The sequence below is a fragment of the Gorilla gorilla genome, chromosome 15 (genome assembly GCF_029281585.2).
Source record: "Gorilla gorilla gorilla isolate KB3781 chromosome 15, NHGRI_mGorGor1-v2.1_pri, whole genome shotgun sequence".
Classification (NCBI taxonomy): domain Eukaryota; kingdom Metazoa; phylum Chordata; class Mammalia; order Primates; family Hominidae; genus Gorilla; species Gorilla gorilla.
The window spans coordinates 40260667-40283176 of NC_073239.2; positions in this window are offsets into that span (position 1 = coordinate 40260667).

The following is a 22510-nucleotide window of genomic DNA, read 5'->3' on the forward strand; positions in this document are numbered from 1 at the left end:
AATTTCGTTGGAAACGGGAATATCTTCATATAAAATCTACACGGAAGCATTCTCAGAAACTTCTTTGAAATGAGTTTCCTCAACTAAAGGAGTTCAACCTTTCTTTTCATACAGCAGTTTGGAAACCCTCTTTTAGAAGAATCTGCAAGTGGATATTTGGATAACAGTGAAGATTTCGTTGGAAACGGGAATATCTTCATATAAAATCTAAACAGAAGCATTCTCAGAAACTTCATTGTGATGTGTGTCCTCCACTAACAGAGTTCAAACTTTCTTTTGACACTGTAGTTTGGAAACACTCTTTTTGTAGAATCTGCAAGTGGATATTTGGATAACTGTGAAGATTTCGTTGGAAATGGGAATATCTTCAAATAAAATCTACACAGAAGCATTCTCAGAAACATCTTTTTGATGTGTGTCTTCAACTAACCGAGTTCCACCTTTCTTTTGATAGAGCAGATTGGAAACACTCTTTTTGTAGAATCTGTAAGTGGATATTTGGATACCTCTAACAATTTCATTGGAAACGGGAATATCTTCATATAAAATCTAGACAGAAGCATTCTCCGAAACTTCTTTGTGATGTGTGTCCTCAACTAACAGAGTTCAATCTTTCTTTTGAGACAGAAGTTTGAAAACCCCCTTTTGGTAGAATTTGCAAGTGGATATTTGGATAACTGTTAAGATTTCGTTGGAAACGGGAATATCTTCATATAAAATCTAGACAGAAGCATTCTCAGAAGCTTCTTTGAGAGGAGTGTCCTCAACTAACAGAGTTCAACCATTCTTTTGATACAGCAGTTTGGATACTCTCTTTTTGTAGAATCTCTAAGTGGATATTTGGATACCTCTAAAGATTTCATTGGAAACGGGAATATCTTCATATAAAATCTAGACAAAAGCATTCTCAGAAACTTCTTTGTGGTGTGCGTCCTCAACTAACAGAGTTCAACCTTTCTTTAAAGAGAGCAGTTTGGAAACTCTCTTTTTGTAGAATCTGTAAGTGGATATTTGGATAGCTCTAACGATTTCGTTGGAAAAGGGAATATCTTCATCTAAAATCTACACAGAAGCACTGTCAGAAACTGCTTTGTGATATCTGCATTCAAGTCACAGAGCTGAACATTCCCTTTCATAGCCCAGGTTTGAAACACTCTTTCTGTAGTATCTGGAAGTGGACATTTTGAGCGAATTCAGGCCTACGGTGAAAACAGAAATATCTTCCCATAAAATAGAGACAGAAAGATTCTCAGAAACTTAATCGGGATGTGTGTACTCAGTTACCAGAGTTGAACCTTTCTGTTGATGCAGTAGTTAAGAAACACTCTTTTTGTAGAATCTGCAAGTGGATGTTTGGATAACTTTGAAGATTTCGTTGGAAACGGGAATATCTTCATATATAATCTAGACAGAAGCATTCTCAGAAACTTCTTTGTGATGTGTTTTCTCTACTTACAGAGTTCCACCTTTCTTTTGATACAGCAGTTTGGAAACACTCTTTTTGTAGAATCGGCAAATGGATATTAGGATAACTGTGAAGAGTTCGTTGGAAACGGGAATATCTTCATATAAAATCTAGACAGAATCATTCTCAAAAGCTTGTTTGTGATGAGTGTCCTCAACTAACGGAGCTCAACCATTCTTTTGATACAGCAGTTTGGAAACACTCTTTTGGTAGGATCTGCAAGTGGATATTTGGATAACTGTGAAAATTTCGTTGGAAACGGGAATATCTTCGTATAAAATCTAGACGGAAGCATTTTCAGAAACTTCTTTGACATGAGTTTCCTCAACTAAAGGAGTTCAACCTATCTTTTCATACAGCAGTTTGGAAAACCTCTTTTAGAAGAATCTGCAAGTGGATATTTGGATAACAGTGAAGATTTCATTGGAAACGGGAATATCTTCATATAAAATCTAAACAGAAGCATTCTCAGAAACTTCATTGTGTTGTGTGTCCTCCACTAACAGAGTTCAAACTTTCTTTTGACACTGTAGTTTGGAAACACTCTTTTTGTAGAATCTGCAAGTGGATATTTGGATAACTGTGAAGATTTCGTTGGAAACGGGAATATCTTCATATAAAATCTAAACAGAAGCATTCTCAGAAACTTCATTGTGATGTGTGTCCTCCACTAACAGAGTTCACACTTCCTTTTGACACTGTAGTTTCGAAACACTCTTTTTGTAGAATCTGCAAGTGGATATTTCGATAACTGTGAAGATTTCGTTGGAAATCGGAATATCTTCAAATAAAATCTAGACAGAAGCATTCTCAGAAACTTCTTTGTGATATGTTTTCTCTACTTACAGAGTTCAACCTTTCTTTTGATACAGCAGTTTGGAAACACTCTTTTTGTAGAATCGGCAAGTGGATATTTGGATAACTGTGAAGAGTTCGTTAGAAACGGGAATATCTTCATATAAAATCTAGACAGAAGCATTCTCAAAAGCTTGTTTGTGATGAGTGTCCTCAACTAACGGAGCTCAACCATTCTTTTGATACAGCAGTTTGGAAACACTCTTTTGGTAGAATCTGCAAGTGGATATTTGGATAACTGTGAAAATTTCGTTGGAAACGGGAATGTCTTCATATAAAATCTAGACGGAAGCATTCTCAGAAACTTCTTTGACATGAGTTTCCTCAACTAAAGGAGTTCAACCTTTCTTTTCATACAGCAGTTTGGAAACCCTCTTTTAGAAGAATCTGCAAGTGGATATTTGGATAACAGTGAAGATTTCGTTGGAAACGGGAATATTTTCATATAAAATCTAAACAGAAGCATTCTCAGAAACTTCATTGTGATGTGTGTCCTCCACTAACAGAGTTCAAACTTTCTTTTGACACTGTAGTTTGGAAACACTCTTTTTGTAGAATCTGCAAGTGGATATTTCGATAACTGTGAAAATTTCGTTGGAAACGGGAATATCTTCATATAAAATCTAGACAAAAGCATTCTCCGAAACTTCTTTGTGGTGTGCGTCCTCAACTAACAGAGTTCAACCTTTCTTTAAATAGAGCAGTTTGGAAACTCTCTTTTTGTAGAATCTGTAAGTGGATATTTGGATAGCTCTAACGATTTCGTTGGAAACGGGAATATCTTCATCTAAAATCTACACAGAAGCACTGTCAGAAACTGCTTTGTGATATCTGCATTCAAGTCACAGAGCTGAACATTCCCTTTCATAGCCCAGGTTTGAAACACTCTTTCTGTAGTATCTGGAAGTGGACATTTTGAGCGAATTCAGGCCTACGGTGAAAACAGAAATATCTTCCCATAAAATAGAGACAGAAAGATTCTCAGAAACTTAATCGGGATGTGTGTACTCAGTTACCAGAGTTGAACCTTTCTGTTGATGCAGTAGTTAAGAAACACTCTTTTTGTAGAATCTGCAAGTGGATATTTGGATAACTTTGAAGATTTCGTTGGAAACGGGAATATCTTCATATATAATCTAGACAGAAGCATTCTCAGAAACTTCTTTGTGATGTGTTTTCTCTACTTACAGAGTTCCACCTTTCTTTTGATACAGCAGTTTGGAAACACTCTTTTTGTAGAATCGGCAAATGGATATTAGGATAACTGTGAAGAGTTCGTTGGAAACGGGAATATCTTCATATAAAATCTAGACAGAATCATTCTCAAAAGCTTGTTTGTGATGAGTGTCCTCAACTAACGGAGCTCAACCATTCTTTTGATACAGCAGTTTGGAAACACTCTTTTGGTAGGATCTGCAAGTGGATATTTGGATAACTGTGAAAATTTCGTTGGAAACGGGAATATCTTCGTATAAAATCTAGACGGAAGCATTTTCAGAAACTTCTTTGACATGAGTTTCCTCAACTAAAGGAGTTCAACCTATCTTTTCATACAGCAGTTTGGAAAACCTCTTTTAGAAGCATCTGCAAGTGGATATTTGGATAACAGTGAAGATTTCATTGGAAACGGGAATATCTTCATATAAAATCTAAACAGAAGCATTCTCAGAAACTTCATTGTGTTGTGTGTCCTCCACTAACAGAGTTCAAACTTTCTTTTGACACTGTAGTTTGGAAACACTCTTTTTGTAGAATCTGCAAGTGGATATTTGGATAACTGTGAAGATTTCTTTGGAAACGGGAATATCTTCATATAAAATCTAAACAGAAGCATTCTCAGAAACTTCATTGTGATGTGTGTCCTCCACTAACAGAGTTCAAACTTCCTTTTGACACTGTAGTTTCGAAACACTCTTTTTGTAGAATCTGCAAGTGGATATTTCGATAACTGTGAAGATTTCGTTGGAAATCGGAATATCTTCAAATAAAATCTAGACAGAAGCATTCTCAGAAACTTCTTTGTGATATGTTTTCTCTACTTACAGAGTTCAACCTTTCTTTTGATACAGCAGTTTGGAAACACTCTTTTTGTAGAATCGGCAAGTGGATATTTGGATAACTGTGAAGAGTTCGTTAGAAACGGGAATATCTTCATATAAAATCTAGACAGATGCATTCTCAAAAGCTTGTTTGTGATGAGTGTCCTCAACTAACGGAGCTCAACCATTCTTTTGATACAGCAGTTTGGAAACACTCTTTTGGTAGAATCTGCAAGTGGATATTTGGATAACTGTGAAAATTTCGTTGGAAACGGGAATATCTTCATATAAAATCTAGACGGAAGCATTCTCAGAAACTTCTTTGACATGAGTTTCCTCAACTAAAGGAGTTCAACCTTTCTTTTCATACAGCAGTTTGGAAACCCTCTTTTAGAAGAATCTGCAAGTGGATATTTGGATAACAGTGAAGATTTCGTTGGAAACGGGAATATTTTCATATAAAATCCAAACAGAAGCATTCTCAGAAACTTCATTGTGATGTGTGTCCTCCACTAACAGAGTTCAAACTTTCTTTTGACACTGTAGTTTGGAAACACTCTTTTTGTAGAATCTGCAAGTGGATATTTCGATAACTGTGAAAATTTCGTTGGAAACGGGAATATCTTCATATAAAATCTAGACAAAAGCATTCTCCGAAACTTCTTTGTGGTGTGCGTCCTCAACTAACAGAGTTCAACCTTTCTTTAAATAGAGCAGTTTGGAAACTCTCTTTTTGTAGAATCTGTAAGTGGATATTTGGATAGCTCTAACGATTTCGTTGGAAACGGGAATATCTTCATCTAAAATCTACACAGAAGCACTGTCAGAAACTGCTTTGTGATATCTGCATTCAAGTCACAGAGCTGAACATTCCCTTTCATAGCCCAGGTTTGAAACACTCTTTCTGTAGTATCTGGAAGTGGACATTTTGAGCGAATTCAGGCCTACGGTGAAAACAGAAATATCTTCCCATAAAAAAGAGACAGAAAGATTCTCAGAAACTTAATCGGGATGTGTGTACTCAGTTACCAGAGTTGAACCTTTCTGTTGATACAGTAGTTTGGAAACACTCTTTTTGTAGAATCTGCAAGTGGATATTTGGATAACTTTGAAGATTTCGTTGGAAACGGGAATATCTTCATATAAAATCTAGACAGAAGCATTCTCAGAAACTTCTTTGTGATATGTTTTCTCTACTTACAGAGTTCAACCTTTCTTTTGATACAGCAGTTTGGAAACACTCTTTTAGTAGAATCGGCAAGTGGATATTTGGATAACTGTGAAGAGTTCGTTAGAAACGGGAATATCTTCATATAAAATCTAGACAGAAGCATTCTCAAAAGCTTGTTTGTGATGAGTGTCCTCAACTAACGGAGCTCAACCATTCTTTTGATACAGCAGTTTGGAAACACTCTTTCGGAAGAATCTGCAAGTGGATATTTGGATAACTGTGAAAATTTCGTTGGAAACGGGGATATCTTCATATAAAATCTAGACGGAAGCATTCTCAGAAACTTCTTTGACATGAGTTTCCTCAACTAACGGAGTTCAACCTTTCTTTTCATACAGCAGTTTGGAAACCCTCTTTTAGAAGAATCTGCAAGTGGATATTTGGATAACAGTGGAGATTTCGTTGGAAACGGGAATATCTTCATTTAAAATCTAAACAGAAGCATTCTCAGAAACTTCATTGTGATGTGTGTCCTCCACTAACAGAGTTCAAACTTTCTTTTGACACTGTAGTTTGGAAACACTCTTTTTGTAGAATCTGCAAGGGGATATTTCGATAACTGTGAAGATTTCGTTGGAAATGGGAATATATTCAAATAAAATCTAGACAGAAGCATTCTCAGAAACATCTTTTCGATGTGTGTCTTCAACTAACCGAGTTCCACCTTTCTTTTGACAGAGCAGTTTGGAAACACACTTTTTGTAGAATCTGTAAGTGGATATTTGGATACCTCTAACAATTTCATTGGAAACGGGAATATCTTCATATAAAATCTAGACAGAAGCATTCTCCGAAACTTCTTTGTGATGTGTGTCCTCAACTAACAGAGTTCAACCTTTCTTTTGATACAGAAGTTTGAAAACCCCCTTTTGGTAGAATCTGCAAGTGGATATTTGGATAACTGTGAAGATTTCGTTGGAAACGGGAATATCTTCATATAAAATCTAGACGGAAGCATTCTCAGAAGCTTCTTTGTGATGAGTGTCCTCAACTAACAGAGTTCAACCATTGTTTTGATACAGCAGTTTGGATACTCTCTTTTTGTAGAATCTGTAAGTGGATATTTGGATACCTCTAAAGATTTCGTTGGAAACGGGAATATCTTCATATAAATTCTAGACAAAAGCATTCTCAGAAACTTCTTTGTGGTGTGCGTCCTCAACTAACAGAGTTCAACCTTTCTTTAAATAGAGCAGTTTGGAAACTCTCTTTTTGTAGAATCTGTAAGTGGATATTTGGATAGCTCTAACGATTTCGTTGGAAACGGGAATATCTTCATCTAAAATCTACACAGAAGCACTGTCAGAAACTGCTTTGTGATATCTGCATTCAAGTCACAGAGCTGAACATTCCCTTTCATAGCCCAGGTTTGAAACACTCTTTCTGTAGTATCTGGAAGTGGACATTTTGAGCGAATTCAGGCCTACGGTGAAAACAGAAATATCTTCCCATAAAAAAGAGACAGAAAGATTCTCAGAAACTTAATCGGGATGTGTGTACTCTGTTACCAGTGTTGAACTTTTCTTTTGATACAGTAGTTGGGAAACACTCTTTTTGTAGAATCTGCAAGTGGATATTTGGATAACTTTGAAGATTTCGTTGGAAACGGGAATATCTTCATATAAAATCTAGACAGAAGCATTCTCAGAAACTTCTTTGTGATGTGTGTCCTCAACTAACAGAGTTCACCCTTTCTTTTGATACAGAAGTTTGAAAACCCTCTTTTGGTAGAATCTGCAAGTGGATATTTGGATAACTGTGAAGATTTCGTTGGAAACGGGAATATCTTCATATAAAATCTAGACAGAAGCATTCTCAGAAACATCTTTTCGATGTGTGTCTTCAACTAACCGAGTTCCACCTTTCTTTTGATAGAGCAGTTTGGAAACACTCTTTTTGTAGAATCTGTAAGTGGATATTTGGATTCAACTAACAATTTCATTGGAAACGGGAATATCTTCATATAAAATCTAGACAGAAGCATTCTCAGAAACTTCTTTGTGATGTGTTTTCTCTACTTACAGAGTTCAAACTTTCTTTTGATACAGCAGTTTGGAAACACTCTTTTTGTAGAATTGGCAAGTGGATATTTGGATAACTGTGAAGAGTTCGTTGGAAACGGGAATATCTTCATATAAAATCTAGACAGAAGCATTCTCAAAAGCTTGTTTGTGATGAGTGTCCTCAACTAACGGAGCTCAACCATTCTTTTGATACAGCAGTTTGGAACACTCTTTTGGTAGAATCTGCAAGTGGATATTTGGATAACTGTGAAGATTTCATTGGAAACGGGAATATCTTCATATAAAATCTAGACAGAAGCATTCGCAGAAGCTTCTTTGTGATGAGTGTCCTCAACTAACAGAGTTCAACCATTCTTTTGATACAGCAGTTTGGATACCCTCTTTTTATAGAATCTGTATGTTGATATTTGGATAACTCTAAAGATTTCGTTGGAAACGGGAATATCTTCATATAAAATCTAGACAGAAGCATTCTCAGAAACTTCTTTGTGATGAGTGTCCTCCACTAACAGAGTTCAACCTTTCTTTTGATTGAGCAGTTTGGAATCCCTCTTTTTGTAGAATCTGTAAGTGGATATTTGGATACCTCTAACAATTTCATTGGAAACGGGAATATCTTCATATAAAATCTAGACAGAATCATTCTCTGAAACTTCTTTGTGATGTGTGTCCTCATCTAACAGAGTGCAACCTTTCTTTTGATACAGAAGTTTGAAAACCCCCTTTTGGTAGAATCTGCAAGTGGATATTTGGATAACTGTGAAGATTTCGTTGGAAACGGGATTATCTTCATGTAAAATCTAGACAGAAGCATTCTCATAAACTTCTTTGTGATGAGTGTCCTCCCCTAACAGAGTTCAACCTTTGTTTTGATTGAGCAGTTTGGAAACACTCTTTTTGTAGAATCTGTAAGTGGATATTTGGATACCTCTAACAATTTCGTTGGAAACGGGAATATCTTCATATAAAATCTAGACAGAAACATTCTCCGAAACTTCTTTGTGATGTGTGTCCTCAACTAACAGAGTCCAACCTTTCTTTTGATACAGCAGTTTGGAAATAATCTTTCTGTAGAATCTGCAAGTGGATATTTGGATAACTGTGAAGATTTCCTTGGAAACGGGAATATCTTCATATAAAATCTAGACAGAAGCATTCTCAGAAACTTCTTTTTGATGTGTGTCCTCAACTAACAGAGTTCAACCATTCTTTTGATACAGCACTTTGGAAACCCTCTTTTTGTAGAATCTGCAAGTGGATACTTGGATAAATGTGAAGATTTCCCTGGAAACGGGAATATATTCATATAAAATCAAGACAGAAGCATTTCCAGAAACTTCTTTGCAATGAGTGTCCTCAACTAACAGAGCTCAACCTTTCTTTTCATACAGCAGTTTTGAAACACCCTTTTTGTAGGATCTGCAAGTGGATATTTGGATAACTTTGAAGATTTCGTTGGAAACGGGAATATCTACATATAAAATCTAGACAGAAGCTTTCTCAGAAGCTTCTTTGTGAAGAGTGTCCTCAACTAACAGAGTTCAACCATTCTTTTGATACAGCAGTTTGGATACCCTCTTTTTGTAGAATCTGTAAGTGGATATTTGGATACCTCTAAAGATTTCGTTGGAAACGGGAATATCTTCATATAAAATCTAGACAAAAGCATTCTCAGAAACTTCTTTGTGGTGTGCGTCCTCAACTAACAGAGTTCAACCTTTCTTTAAATAGAGCAGTTTGGAAACTCTCTTTTTTTAGAATCTGTAAGTGTTTATTTGGATAGCTCTAACGATTTCGTTGGAAACGGGAATATCTTCATCTAAAATCTAGACAGAAGCACTGTCAGAAACTGCTTTCTGATGTCTGCATTCAAGTCACCAAGCTGAACATTCCCTTTCATAGACCAGGTTTGAAACACTCTTTTTGTAGTATCTGGAAGTGGACATTTTGAGCGAATTCAGGCCTACGGTGAAAACAGAAATATCTTCCCATAAAAAAGAGACAGAAAGATTCTCACAAACTTAATCGGGATGTGTGTACTCAGTTTCCAGAGTTGAACCTTTCTGTTGATACAGTAGTTTGATAACACTCTTTTTGTAGAATCTGCAGGTGGATATTTGGATAACTGTGAAGATTTCGTTGGAAACGGAATATTTTCATATAAAATCTAGACAGAAGCTTTCTCAGAAACTTCTTTGTAATGAGTGTCCTCCACTAACAGAGTTCAACCTTTCTTTTGATTGAGCAGTATGGAATCCCTCTTTTTGTAGAATCTGTAAGTGGATATTTGGATACCTCTAACAATTTCATTGGAAACGGGAATATCTTCATATAAAATCTAGACAGAAGCATTCTCCGAAACTTCTTTGTGATGTGTGTCCTCAACTAACAGAGTTCAACCTTTCTTTTGATACAGAAGTTTGAAAACCCCCTTTTGGTAGAATCTGCAAGTGGATATTTGGATAACTGTGAAGATTTCGTTGGAAACGGGATTATCTTCATGTAAAATCCAGACAGAAGCATTCTCATAAACTTCTTTGTGATGAGTGTCGTCCCCTAACAGAGTTCAACCTTTGTTTTGATTGAGCAGATTGGAAACACTCTTTTTGTAGAATCTGTAAGTGGATATTTGGATACATCTAACAATTTCGTTGGAAACGGGAATATCTTCATATAAAATCTAGACAGAAACATTCTCCGAAACTTCTTTGTGATGTGTGTCCTCAACTAACAGAGTTCAACCTTTCTTTTGATACAGCAGTTTGGAAATAATCTTTCTGTAGAATCTGCAAGTGGATATTTGGATAACTGTGAAGATTTCCTTGGAAACGGGAATATCTTCGTATAAAACCTAGACGGAAGCATTCTCAGAAACTTCTTTCACATGAGTTTCCTCAACTAAAGGAGTTCAACCTTTCTTTTCATACAGCAGTTTGGAAAACCTCTTTTAGAAGCATCTGCAAGTGGATATTTGGATAACAGTGAAGATTTCATTGGAAACGGGAATATCTTCATATAAAATCTAAACAGAAGCATTCTCAGAAACTTCATTGTGATGTGTTTCCTCCACTAACAGAGTTCAAACTTTCTTTTGACACTGTAGTTTGGAAACACTCTTTTTGTAGAATCTGCAAGTGGATATTTGGATAACTGTGAAGATTTCATTGGAAACCGGAATATCTTCATATAAAATCTAAACAGAAGCATTTCCAGAAACTTCATTGTGATGTGTGTCCTCCACTAACAGAGTTCAAACTTCCTTTTGACACTGTAGTTTGGAAACACTCTTTTTGTAGAATCTGCAAGTGGATATTTCGATAACTGTGAAAATTTCTTTGGAAATGGGAATATCTTCATATAAAATCTAGACAGAAGCATTCTCAGAAACTTCTTTGTGATGTGTTTTCTCTACTTACAGAGTTCAACCTTTCTTTTGATACAGCAGTTTGGAAACACTCTTTTTGTAGAATCGGCAAGTGGATATTTGGATAACTGTGAAGAGTTCGTTGGAAACGGGAATATCTTCATATAAAATCTAGACAGAAGCATTCTCAAAAGCTTGTTTGTGATGAGTGTCCTCAACTAACGGAGCTCAACCATTCTTTTGATACAGCAGTTTGGAACACTCTTTTGGTAGAATCTGCAAGTGGATATTTGGATAACTGTGAAGATTTCATTGGAAACGGGAATATCTTCATATAAAATCTAGACAGAAGCATTCGCAGAAGCTTCTTTGTGATGAGTGTCCTCAACTAACAGAGTTCAACCATTCTTTTGATACAGCAGTTTGGATACCCTCTTTTTATAGAATCTGTATGTTGATATTTGGATAACTCTAAAGATTTCGTTGGAAACGGGAATATCTTCATATAAAATCTAGACAGAAGCATTCTCAGAAACTTCTTTGTGATGAGTGTCCTCCACTAACAGAGTTCAACCTTTCTTTTGATTGAGCAGTTTGGAATCCCTCTTTTTGTAGAATCTGTAAGTGGATATTTGGATACCTCTAACAATTTCATTGGAAACGGGAATATCTTCATATAAAATCTAGACAGAATCATTCTCTGAAACTTCTTTGTGATGTGTGTCCTCATCTAACAGAGTGCAACCTTTCTTTTGATACAGAAGTTTGAAAACCCCCTTTTGGTAGAATCTGCAAGTGGATATTTGGATAACTGTGAAGATTTCGTTGGAAACGGGATTATCTTCATGTAAAATCTAGACAGGAGCATTCTCATAAACTTCTTTGTGATGAGTGTCCTCCCCTAACAGAGTTCAACCTTTGTTTTGATTGAGCAGTTTGGAAACACTCTTTTTGTAGAATCTGTAAGTGGATATTTGGATACCTCTAACAATTTCGTTGGAAACGGGAATATCTTCATATAAAATCTAGACAGAAACATTCTCCGAAACTTCTTTGTGATGTGTGTCCTCAACTAACAGAGTCCAACCTTTCTTTTGATACAGCAGTTTGGAAATAATCTTTCTGTAGAATCTGCAAGTGGATATTTGGATAACTGTGAAGATTTCCTTGGAAACGGGAATATCTTCATATAAAATCTAGACAGAAGCATTCTCAGAAACTTCTTTTTGATGTGTGTCCTCAACTAACAGAGTTCAACCATTCTTTTGATACAGCACTTTGGAAACCCTCTTTTTGTAGAATCTGCAAGTGGATACTTGGATAAATGTGAAGATTTCCCTGGAAACGGGAATATATTCATATAAAATCAAGACAGAAGCATTTCCAGAAACTTCTTTGCAATGAGTGTCCTCAACTAACAGAGCTCAACCTTTCTTTTCATACAGCAGTTTTGAAACACCCTTTTTGTAGGATCTGCAAGTGGATATTTGGATAACTTTGAAGATTTCGTTGGAAACGGGAATATCTTCATATAAAATCTAGACAGAAGCATTCTCAGAAACTTCTTTGTGATGTGTTTTCTCTACTTGCAGAGTTCAACCTTTCTTTGATAGAGCAGTTTGGAAACACTCTTTTTGTAGAATCGGCAAGTGGATATTTGGATAACTGTGAAGAGTTCGTTGGAAACGGGAATATCTTCATATAAAATCTAGACAGAAGCATTCTCAAAAGCTTGTTTGTGATGAGTGTCCTCAACTAACGGAGCTCAACCATTCTTTTGATACAGCAGTTTGGATACTCTCTTTTTGTAGAATCTGTAAGTGGATATTTGGATACCTCTAAAGATTTCGTTGGAAACGGGAATATCTTCATATAAAATCTAGACAAAAGCATTCTCAGAAACTTCTTTGTGTTGTGCGTCCTCAACTAACAGAGTTCAACCTTTCTGTAAATAGAGCAGTTTGGAAACTCTCTTTTTGTAGAATCTTTAAGTGGATATTTGGATAGCTCTAACGATTTCATTGGAAACGGGAATATCTTCACCTAAAACCTACACAGAAGCACTGTCAGAAACTGCTTTGTGATATCTGCATTCATGTCACAGAGCTGAACATTCCCTTTCATAGACCAGGTTTGAAACACTCTTTCTGTAGTATCTGGAAGTGGACATTTTGAGCGAATTCAGGCCTACGGTGAAAACAGAAATATCTTCCCATAAAAAAAAGACAGAAAGATTCTCAGAAACTTAATCAGGATGTGTGTACTCAGTTTCCAGAATTGAACCATTCTGTTGATACAGTAGTTTGGAAACACTCTTTTTGTAGAATCTGCAGGTGGATATTTAGATAACTGTGAAGATTTCGTTGGAAACGGGAATATCCTCCTATAAAATCTACACAGAAGCATTCTCAGAAGCTTCTTTGTGATGAGTGTCCTCCACTAACAGAATTAAACCTTTTTTTTGATTGAGCAGTTTGGAATCACTCTTTTTGTAGAATCTGTAAGTGGATATTTGGATACCTCTAACAATTACATTGGAAACGGGAATATCTTCATATAAAATCAAGACAGAAGCATTCTCCGAAACTTCTTTGTGATGTGTGTCCTCAACTAACAGAGTTCAACCTTTCTTTTGATACAGAAGTTTGAAAACCCCCTTTTGGTAGAATCTGCAAGTGGATATTTGGATAACTGTGAAGATTTCATTGGAAACGGGAGTAACTTCATATAAAATCTAGACAGAAGCATTCTCAGAAACTTCTTTGTGATGAGTGTCCTCCACTAACAGAGTCCAACCTTTCTTTTGAAGCAGCAGTTTGGAAACAATCTTTCTGTAGAATCTGCAAGTGTATATTTGGATAACTGTGAAAATTTCGTTGGAAACGGGAATATCTTCATATAAAATCTACACGGAAGCATTCTCAGAAACTTCTTTGAAATGAGTTTCCTCAACTAAAGGAGTTCAACCTTTCTTTTCATACAGCAGTTTGGAAACCCTCTTTTAGGAGAATCTGCAAGTGGATATTTGGATAACAGTGAAGATTTCGTTGGAAACGGGAATATCTTCATATAAAATCTAAACAGAAGCATTCTCAGAAACTTCATTGTGATGTGTGTCCTCCACTAACAGAGTTCAAACTTTCTTTTGACACTGTAGTTTGGAAACACTCTTTTTGTAGAATCTGCAAGTGGATATTTGGATAACTGTGAAGATTTCGTTGGAAATGGGAATATCTTCAAATAAAATCTACACAGAAGCATTCTCAGAAACATCTTTTTGATGTGTGTCTTCAACTAACCGAGTTCCACCTTTCTTTTGATAGAGCAGATTGGAAACACTCTTTTTGTAGAATCTGTAAGTGGATATTTGGATACCTCTAACAATTTCATTGGAAACGGGAATATCTTCATATAAAATCTAGACAGAAGCATTCTCCGAAACTTCTTTGTGATGTGTGTCCTCAACTAACAGAGTTCAATCTTTCTTTTGAGACAGAAGTTTGAAAACCCCCTTTTGGTAGAATTTGCAAGTGGATATTTGGATAACTGTTAAGATTTCGTTGGAAACGGGAATATCTTCATATAAAATCTAGACAGAAGCATTCTCAGAAGCTTCTTTGAGAGGAGTGTCCTCAACTAACAGAGTTCAACCATTCTTTTGATACAGCAGTTTGGATACTCTCTTTTTGTAGAATCTCTAAGTGGATATTTGGATACCTCTAAAGATTTCATTGGAAACGGGAATATCTTCATATAAAATCTAGACAAAAGCATTCTCAGAAACTTCTTTGTGGTGTGCGTCCTCAACTAACAGAGTTCAACCTTTCTTTAAAGAGAGCAGTTTGGAAACTCTCTTTTTGTAGAATCTGTAAGTGGATATTTGGATAGCTCTAACGATTTCGTTGGAAAAGGGAATATCTTCATCTAAAATCTACACAGAAGCACTGTCAGAAACTGCTTTGTGATATCTGCATTCAAGTCACAGAGCTGAACATTCCCTTTCATAGCCCAGGTTTGAAACACTCTTTCTGTAGTATCTGGAAGTGGACATTTTGAGCGAATTCAGGCCTACGGTGAAAACAGAAATATCTTCCCATAAAATAGAGACAGAAAGATTCTCAGAAACTTAATCGGGATGTGTGTACTCAGTTACCAGAGTTGAACCTTTCTGTTGATGCAGTAGTTAAGAAACACTCTTTTTGTAGAATCTGCAAGTGGATGTTTGGATAACTTTGAAGATTTCGTTGGAAACGGGAATATCTTCATATATAATCTAGACAGAAGCATTCTCAGAAACTTCTTTGTGATGTGTTTTCTCTACTTACAGAGTTCCACCTTTCTTTTGATACAGCAGTTTGGAAACACTCTTTTTGTAGAATCGGCAAATGGATATTAGGATAACTGTGAAGAGTTCGTTGGAAACGGGAATATCTTCATATAAAATCTAGACAGAATCATTCTCAAAAGCTTGTTTGTGATGAGTGTCCTCAACTAACGGAGCTCAACCATTCTTTTGATACAGCAGTTTGGAAACACTCTTTTGGTAGGATCTGCAAGTGGATATTTGGATAACTGTGAAAATTTCGTTGGAAACGGGAATATCTTCGTATAAAATCTAGACGGAAGCATTTTCAGAAACTTCTTTGACATGAGTTTCCTCAACTAAAGGAGTTCAACCTATCTTTTCATACAGCAGTTTGGAAAACCTCTTTTAGAAGAATCTGCAAGTGGATATTTGGATAACAGTGAAGATTTCATTGGAAACGGGAATATCTTCATATAAAATCTAAACAGAAGCATTCTCAGAAACTTCATTGTGTTGTGTGTCCTCCACTAACAGAGTTCAAACTTTCTTTTGACACTGTAGTTTGGAAACACTCTTTTTGTAGAATCTGCAAGTGGATATTTGGATAACTGTGAAGATTTCGTTGGAAACGGGAATATCTTCATATAAAATCTAAACAGAAGCATTCTCAGAAACTTCATTGTGATGTGTGTCCTCCACTAACAGAGTTCACACTTCCTTTTGACACTGTAGTTTCGAAACACTCTTTTTGTAGAATCTGCAAGTGGATATTTCGATAACTGTGAAGATTTCGTTGGAAATCGGAATATCTTCAAATAAAATCTAGACAGAAGCATTCTCAGAAACTTCTTTGTGATATGTTTTCTCTACTTACAGAGTTCAACCTTTCTTTTGATACAGCAGTTTGGAAACACTCTTTTTGTAGAATCGGCAAGTGGATATTTGGATAACTGTGAAGAGTTCGTTAGAAACGGGAATATCTTCATATAAAATCTAGACAGAAGCATTCTCAAAAGCTTGTTTGTGATGAGTGTCCTCAACTAACGGAGCTCAACCATTCTTTTGATACAGCAGTTTGGAAACACTCTTTTGGTAGAATCTGCAAGTGGATATTTGGATAACTGTGAAAATTTCGTTGGAAACGGGAATGTCTTCATATAAAATCTAGACGGAAGCATTCTCAGAAACTTCTTTGACATGAGTTTCCTCAACTAAAGGAGTTCAACCTTTCTTTTCATACAGCAGTTTGGAAACCCTCTTTTAGAAGAATCTGCAAGTGGATATTTGGATAACAGTGAAGATTTCGTTGGAAACGGGAATATTTTCATATAAAATCTAAACAGAAGCATTCTCAGAAACTTCATTGTGATGTGTGTCCTCCACTAACAGAGTTCAAACTTTCTTTTGACACTGTAGTTTGGAAACACTCTTTTTGTAGAATCTGCAAGTGGATATTTCGATAACTGTGAAAATTTCGTTGGAAACGGGAATATCTTCATATAAAATCTAGACAAAAGCATTCTCCGAAACTTCTTTGTGGTGTGCGTCCTCAACTAACAGAGTTCAACCTTTCTTTAAATAGAGCAGTTTGGAAACTCTCTTTTTGTAGAATCTGTAAGTGGATATTTGGATAGCTCTAACGATTTCGTTGGAAACGGGAATATCTTCATCTAAAATCTACACAGAAGCACTGTCAGAAACTGCTTTGTGATATCTGCATTCAAGTCACAGAGCTGAACATTCCCTTTCATAGCCCAGGTTTGAAACACTCTTTCTGTAGTATCTGGAAGTGGACATTTTGAGCGAATTCAGGCCTACGGTGAAAACAGAAATATCTTCCCATAAAATAGAGACAGAAAGATTCTCAGAAACTTAATCGGGATGTGTGTACTCAGTTACCAGAGTTGAACCTTTCTGTTGATGCAGTAGTTAAGAAACACTCTTTTTGTAGAATCTGCAAGTGGATATTTGGATAACTTTGAAGATTTCGTTGGAAACGGGAATATCTTCATATATAATCTAGACAGAAGCATTCTCAGAAACTTCTTTGTGATGTGTTTTCTCTACTTACAGAGTTCCACCTTTCTTTTGATACAGCAGTTTGGAAACACTCTTTTTGTAGAATCGGCAAATGGATATTAGGATAACTGTGAAGAGTTCGTTGGAAACGGGAATATCTTCATATAAAATCTAGACAGAATCATTCTCAAAAGCTTGTTTGTGATGAGTGTCCTCAACTAACGGAGCTCAACCATTCTTTTGATACAGCAGTTTGGAAACACTCTTTTGGTAGGATCTGCAAGTGGATATTTGGATAACTGTGAAAATTTCGTTGGAAACGGGAATATCTTCGTATAAAATCTAGACGGAAGCATTTTCAGAAACTTCTTTGACATGAGTTTCCTCAACTAAAGGAGTTCAACCTATCTTTTCATACAGCAGTTTGGAAAACCTCTTTTAGAAGCATCTGCAAGTGGATATTTGGATAACAGTGAAGATTTCATTGGAAACGGGAATATCTTCATATAAAATCTAAACAGAAGCATTCTCAGAAACTTCATTGTGTTGTGTGTCCTCCACTAACAGAGTTCAAACTTTCTTTTGACACTGTAGTTTGGAAACACTCTTTTTGTAGAATCTGCAAGTGGATATTTGGATAACTGTGAAGATTTCTTTGGAAACGGGAATATCTTCATATAAAATCTAAACAGAAGCATTCTCAGAAACTTCATTGTGATGTGTGTCCTCCACTAACAGAGTTCAAACTTCCTTTTGACACTGTAGTTTCGAAACACTCTTTTTGTAGAATCTGCAAGTGGATATTTCGATAACTGTGAAGATTTCGTTGGAAATCGGAATATCTTCAAATAAAATCTAGACAGAAGCATTCTCAGAAACTTCTTTGTGATATGTTTTCTCTACTTACAGAGTTCAACCTTTCTTTTGATACAGCAGTTTGGAAACACTCTTTTTGTAGAATCGGCAAGTGGATATTTGGATAACTGTGAAGAGTTCGTTAGAAACGGGAATATCTTCATATAAAATCTAGACAGATGCATTCTCAAAAGCTTGTTTGTGATGAGTGTCCTCAACTAACGGAGCTCAACCATTCTTTTGATACAGCAGTTTGGAAACACTCTTTTGGTAGAATCTGCAAGTGGATATTTGGATAACTGTGAAAATTTCGTTGGAAACGGGAATATCTTCATATAAAATCTAGACGGAAGCATTCTCAGAAACTTCTTTGACATGAGTTTCCTCAACTAAAGGAGTTCAACCTTTCTTTTCATACAGCAGTTTGGAAACCCTCTTTTAGAAGAATCTGCAAGTGGATATTTGGATAACAGTGAAGATTTCGTTGGAAACGGGAATATTTTCATATAAAATCCAAACAGAAGCATTCTCAGAAACTTCATTGTGATGTGTGTCCTCCACTAACAGAGTTCAAACTTTCTTTTGACACTGTAGTTTGGAAACACTCTTTTTGTAGAATCTGCAAGTGGATATTTCGATAACTGTGAAAATTTCGTTGGAAACGGGAATATCTTCATATAAAATCTAGACAAAAGCATTCTCCGAAACTTCTTTGTGGTGTGCGTCCTCAACTAACAGAGTTCAACCTTTCTTTAAATAGAGCAGTTTGGAAACTCTCTTTTTGTAGAATCTGTAAGTGGATATTTGGATAGCTCTAACGATTTCGTTGGAAACGGGAATATCTTCATCTAAAATCTACACAGAAGCACTGTCAGAAACTGCTTTGTGATATCTGCATTCAAGTCACAGAGCTGAACATTCCCTTTCATAGCCCAGGTTTGAAACACTCTTTCTGTAGTATCTGGAAGTGGACATTTTGAGCGAATTCAGGCCTACGGTGAAAACAGAAATATCTTCCCATAAAAAAGAGACAGAAAGATTCTCAGAAACTTAATCGGGATGTGTGTACTCAGTTACCAGAGTTGAACCTTTCTGTTGATACAGTAGTTTGGAAACACTCTTTTTGTAGAATCTGCAAGTGGATATTTGGATAACTTTGAAGATTTCGTTGGAAACGGGAATATCTTCATATAAAATCTAGACAGAAGCATTCTCAGAAACTTCTTTGTGATATGTTTTCTCTACTTACAGAGTTCAACCTTTCTTTTGATACAGCAGTTTGGAAACACTCTTTTAGTAGAATCGGCAAGTGGATATTTGGATAACTGTGAAGAGTTCGTTAGAAACGGGAATATCTTCATATAAAATCTAGACAGAAGCATTCTCAAAAGCTTGTTTGTGATGAGTGTCCTCAACTAACGGAGCTCAACCATTCTTTTGATACAGCAGTTTGGAAACACTCTTTCGGAAGAATCTGCAAGTGGATATTTGGATAACTGTGAAAATTTCGTTGGAAACGGGGATATCTTCATATAAAATCTAGACGGAAGCATTCTCAGAAACTTCTTTGACATGAGTTTCCTCAACTAACGGAGTTCAACCTTTCTTTTCATACAGCAGTTTGGAAACCCTCTTTTAGAAGAATCTGCAAGTGGATATTTGGATAACAGTGGAGATTTCGTTGGAAACGGGAATATCTTCATTTAAAATCTAAACAGAAGCATTCTCAGAAACTTCATTGTGATGTGTGTCCTCCACTAACAGAGTTCAAACTTTCTTTTGACACTGTAGTTTGGAAACACTCTTTTTGTAGAATCTGCAAGGGGATATTTCGATAACTGTGAAGATTTCGTTGGAAATGGGAATATATTCAAATAAAATCTAGACAGAAGCATTCTCAGAAACATCTTTTCGATGTGTGTCTTCAACTAACCGAGTTCCACCTTTCTTTTGACAGAGCAGTTTGGAAACACACTTTTTGTAGAATCTGTAAGTGGATATTTGGATACCTCTAACAATTTCATTGGAAACGGGAATATCTTCATATAAAATCTAGACAGAAGCATTCTCCGAAACTTCTTTGTGATGTGTGTCCTCAACTAACAGAGTTCAACCTTTCTTTTGATACAGAAGTTTGAAAACCCCCTTTTGGTAGAATCTGCAAGTGGATATTTGGATAACTGTGAAGATTTCGTTGGAAACGGGAATATCTTCATATAAAATCTAGACGGAAGCATTCTCAGAAGCTTCTTTGTGATGAGTGTCCTCAACTAACAGAGTTCAACCATTGTTTTGATACAGCAGTTTGGATACTCTCTTTTTGTAGAATCTGTAAGTGGATATTTGGATACCTCTAAAGATTTCGTTGGAAACGGGAATATCTTCATATAAATTCTAGACAAAAGCATTCTCAGAAACTTCTTTGTGGTGTGCGTCCTCAACTAACAGAGTTCAACCTTTCTTTAAATAGAGCAGTTTGGAAACTCTCTTTTTGTAGAATCTGTAAGTGGATATTTGGATAGCTCTAACGATTTCGTTGGAAACGGGAATATCTTCATCTAAAATCTACACAGAAGCACTGTCAGAAACTGCTTTGTGATATCTGCATTCAAGTCACAGAGCTGAACATTCCCTTTCATAGCCCAGGTTTGAAACACTCTTTCTGTAGTATCTGGAAGTGGACATTTTGAGCGAATTCAGGCCTACGGTGAAAACAGAAATATCTTCCCATAAAAAAGAGACAGAAAGATTCTCAGAAACTTAATCGGGATGTGTGTACTCTGTTACCAGTGTTGAACTTTTCTTTTGATACAGTAGTTGGGAAACACTCTTTTTGTAGAATCTGCAAGTGGATATTTGGATAACTTTGAAGATTTCGTTGGAAACGGGAATATCTTCATATAAAATCTAGACAGAAGCATTCTCAGAAACTTCTTTGTGATGTGTGTCCTCAACTAACAGAGTTCACCCTTTCTTTTGATACAGAAGTTTGAAAACCCTCTTTTGGTAGAATCTGCAAGTGGATATTTGGATAACTGTGAAGATTTCGTTGGAAACGGGAATATCTTCATATAAAATCTAGACAGAAGCATTCTCAGAAACATCTTTTCGATGTGTGTCTTCAACTAACCGAGTTCCACCTTTCTTTTGATAGAGCAGTTTGGAAACACTCTTTTTGTAGAATCTGTAAGTGGATATTTGGATTCAACTAACAATTTCATTGGAAACGGGAATATCTTCATATAAAATCTAGACAGAAGCATTCTCAGAAACTTCTTTGTGATGTGTTTTCTCTACTTACAGAGTTCAAACTTTCTTTTGATACAGCAGTTTGGAAACACTCTTTTTGTAGAATCGGCAAATGGATATTAGGATAATTGTGAAGAGTTCGTTGGAAACGGGAATATCTTCATATAAAATCTAGACAGAAGCATTCTCAAAAGCTTGTTTGTGATGAGTGTCCTCAACTAACGGAGCTCAACCATTCTTTTGATACAGCAGTTTGGAAACACTCTTTTGGTAGAATCTGCAAGTGGATATTTGGATAACTGTGAAAATTTCGTTGGAAACGGGAATATCTTCGTATAAAATCTAGACGGAAGCATTCTCAGAAACTTCTTTGACATGAGTTTCCTCAACTAAAGGAGTTCAACCTTTCCTTTCATACAGCAGTTTGTAAAACCTCTTTTAGAAGAATCTGCAAGTGGATATTTGGATAACAGTGAAGATTTCATTGGAACCGGGAATATCTTCATATAAAATCTAAACAGAAGCATTCTCAGAAACTTCATTGTGATGTGTGTCCTCCACTAACAGAGTTCAAACTTTCTTTTGACACTGTAGTTTGGAAACACTCTTTTTGTAGAATCTGCAAGTGGATATTTGGATAACTGTGAAGATTTCGTTGGAAACGGGAATATCTTCATATAAAATCTAAACAGAAGCATTCTCAGAAACTTCATTGTGATGTGTGTCCTCCACTAACAGAGTTCAAACTTTCTTTTGACACTGTAGTTGGGAAACACTCTTTTTGTAGTATCTGCAAGTGGATATTTCGATAACTGTGAAGACTTCGTTGGAAATGGGAATATCTTCAAATAAAATCTAGACAGAAGCATTCTCAGAAACATCATTTTGATGTGTGTCTTCAACTAACCGAGTTCCACCTTTATTTTGATAGAGCAGTTTGGAAACACTCTTTTTGTAGAATCTGTAAGTGGATATTTGGATACCTCTAACAATTTCATTGGAAACGGGAATATCTTCATATAAAATCTAGACAGAAGCATTCTCCGAAACTTCTTTGTGATGTGTGTCCTCAACTAACAGAGTTCACCCTTTCTTTTGATACA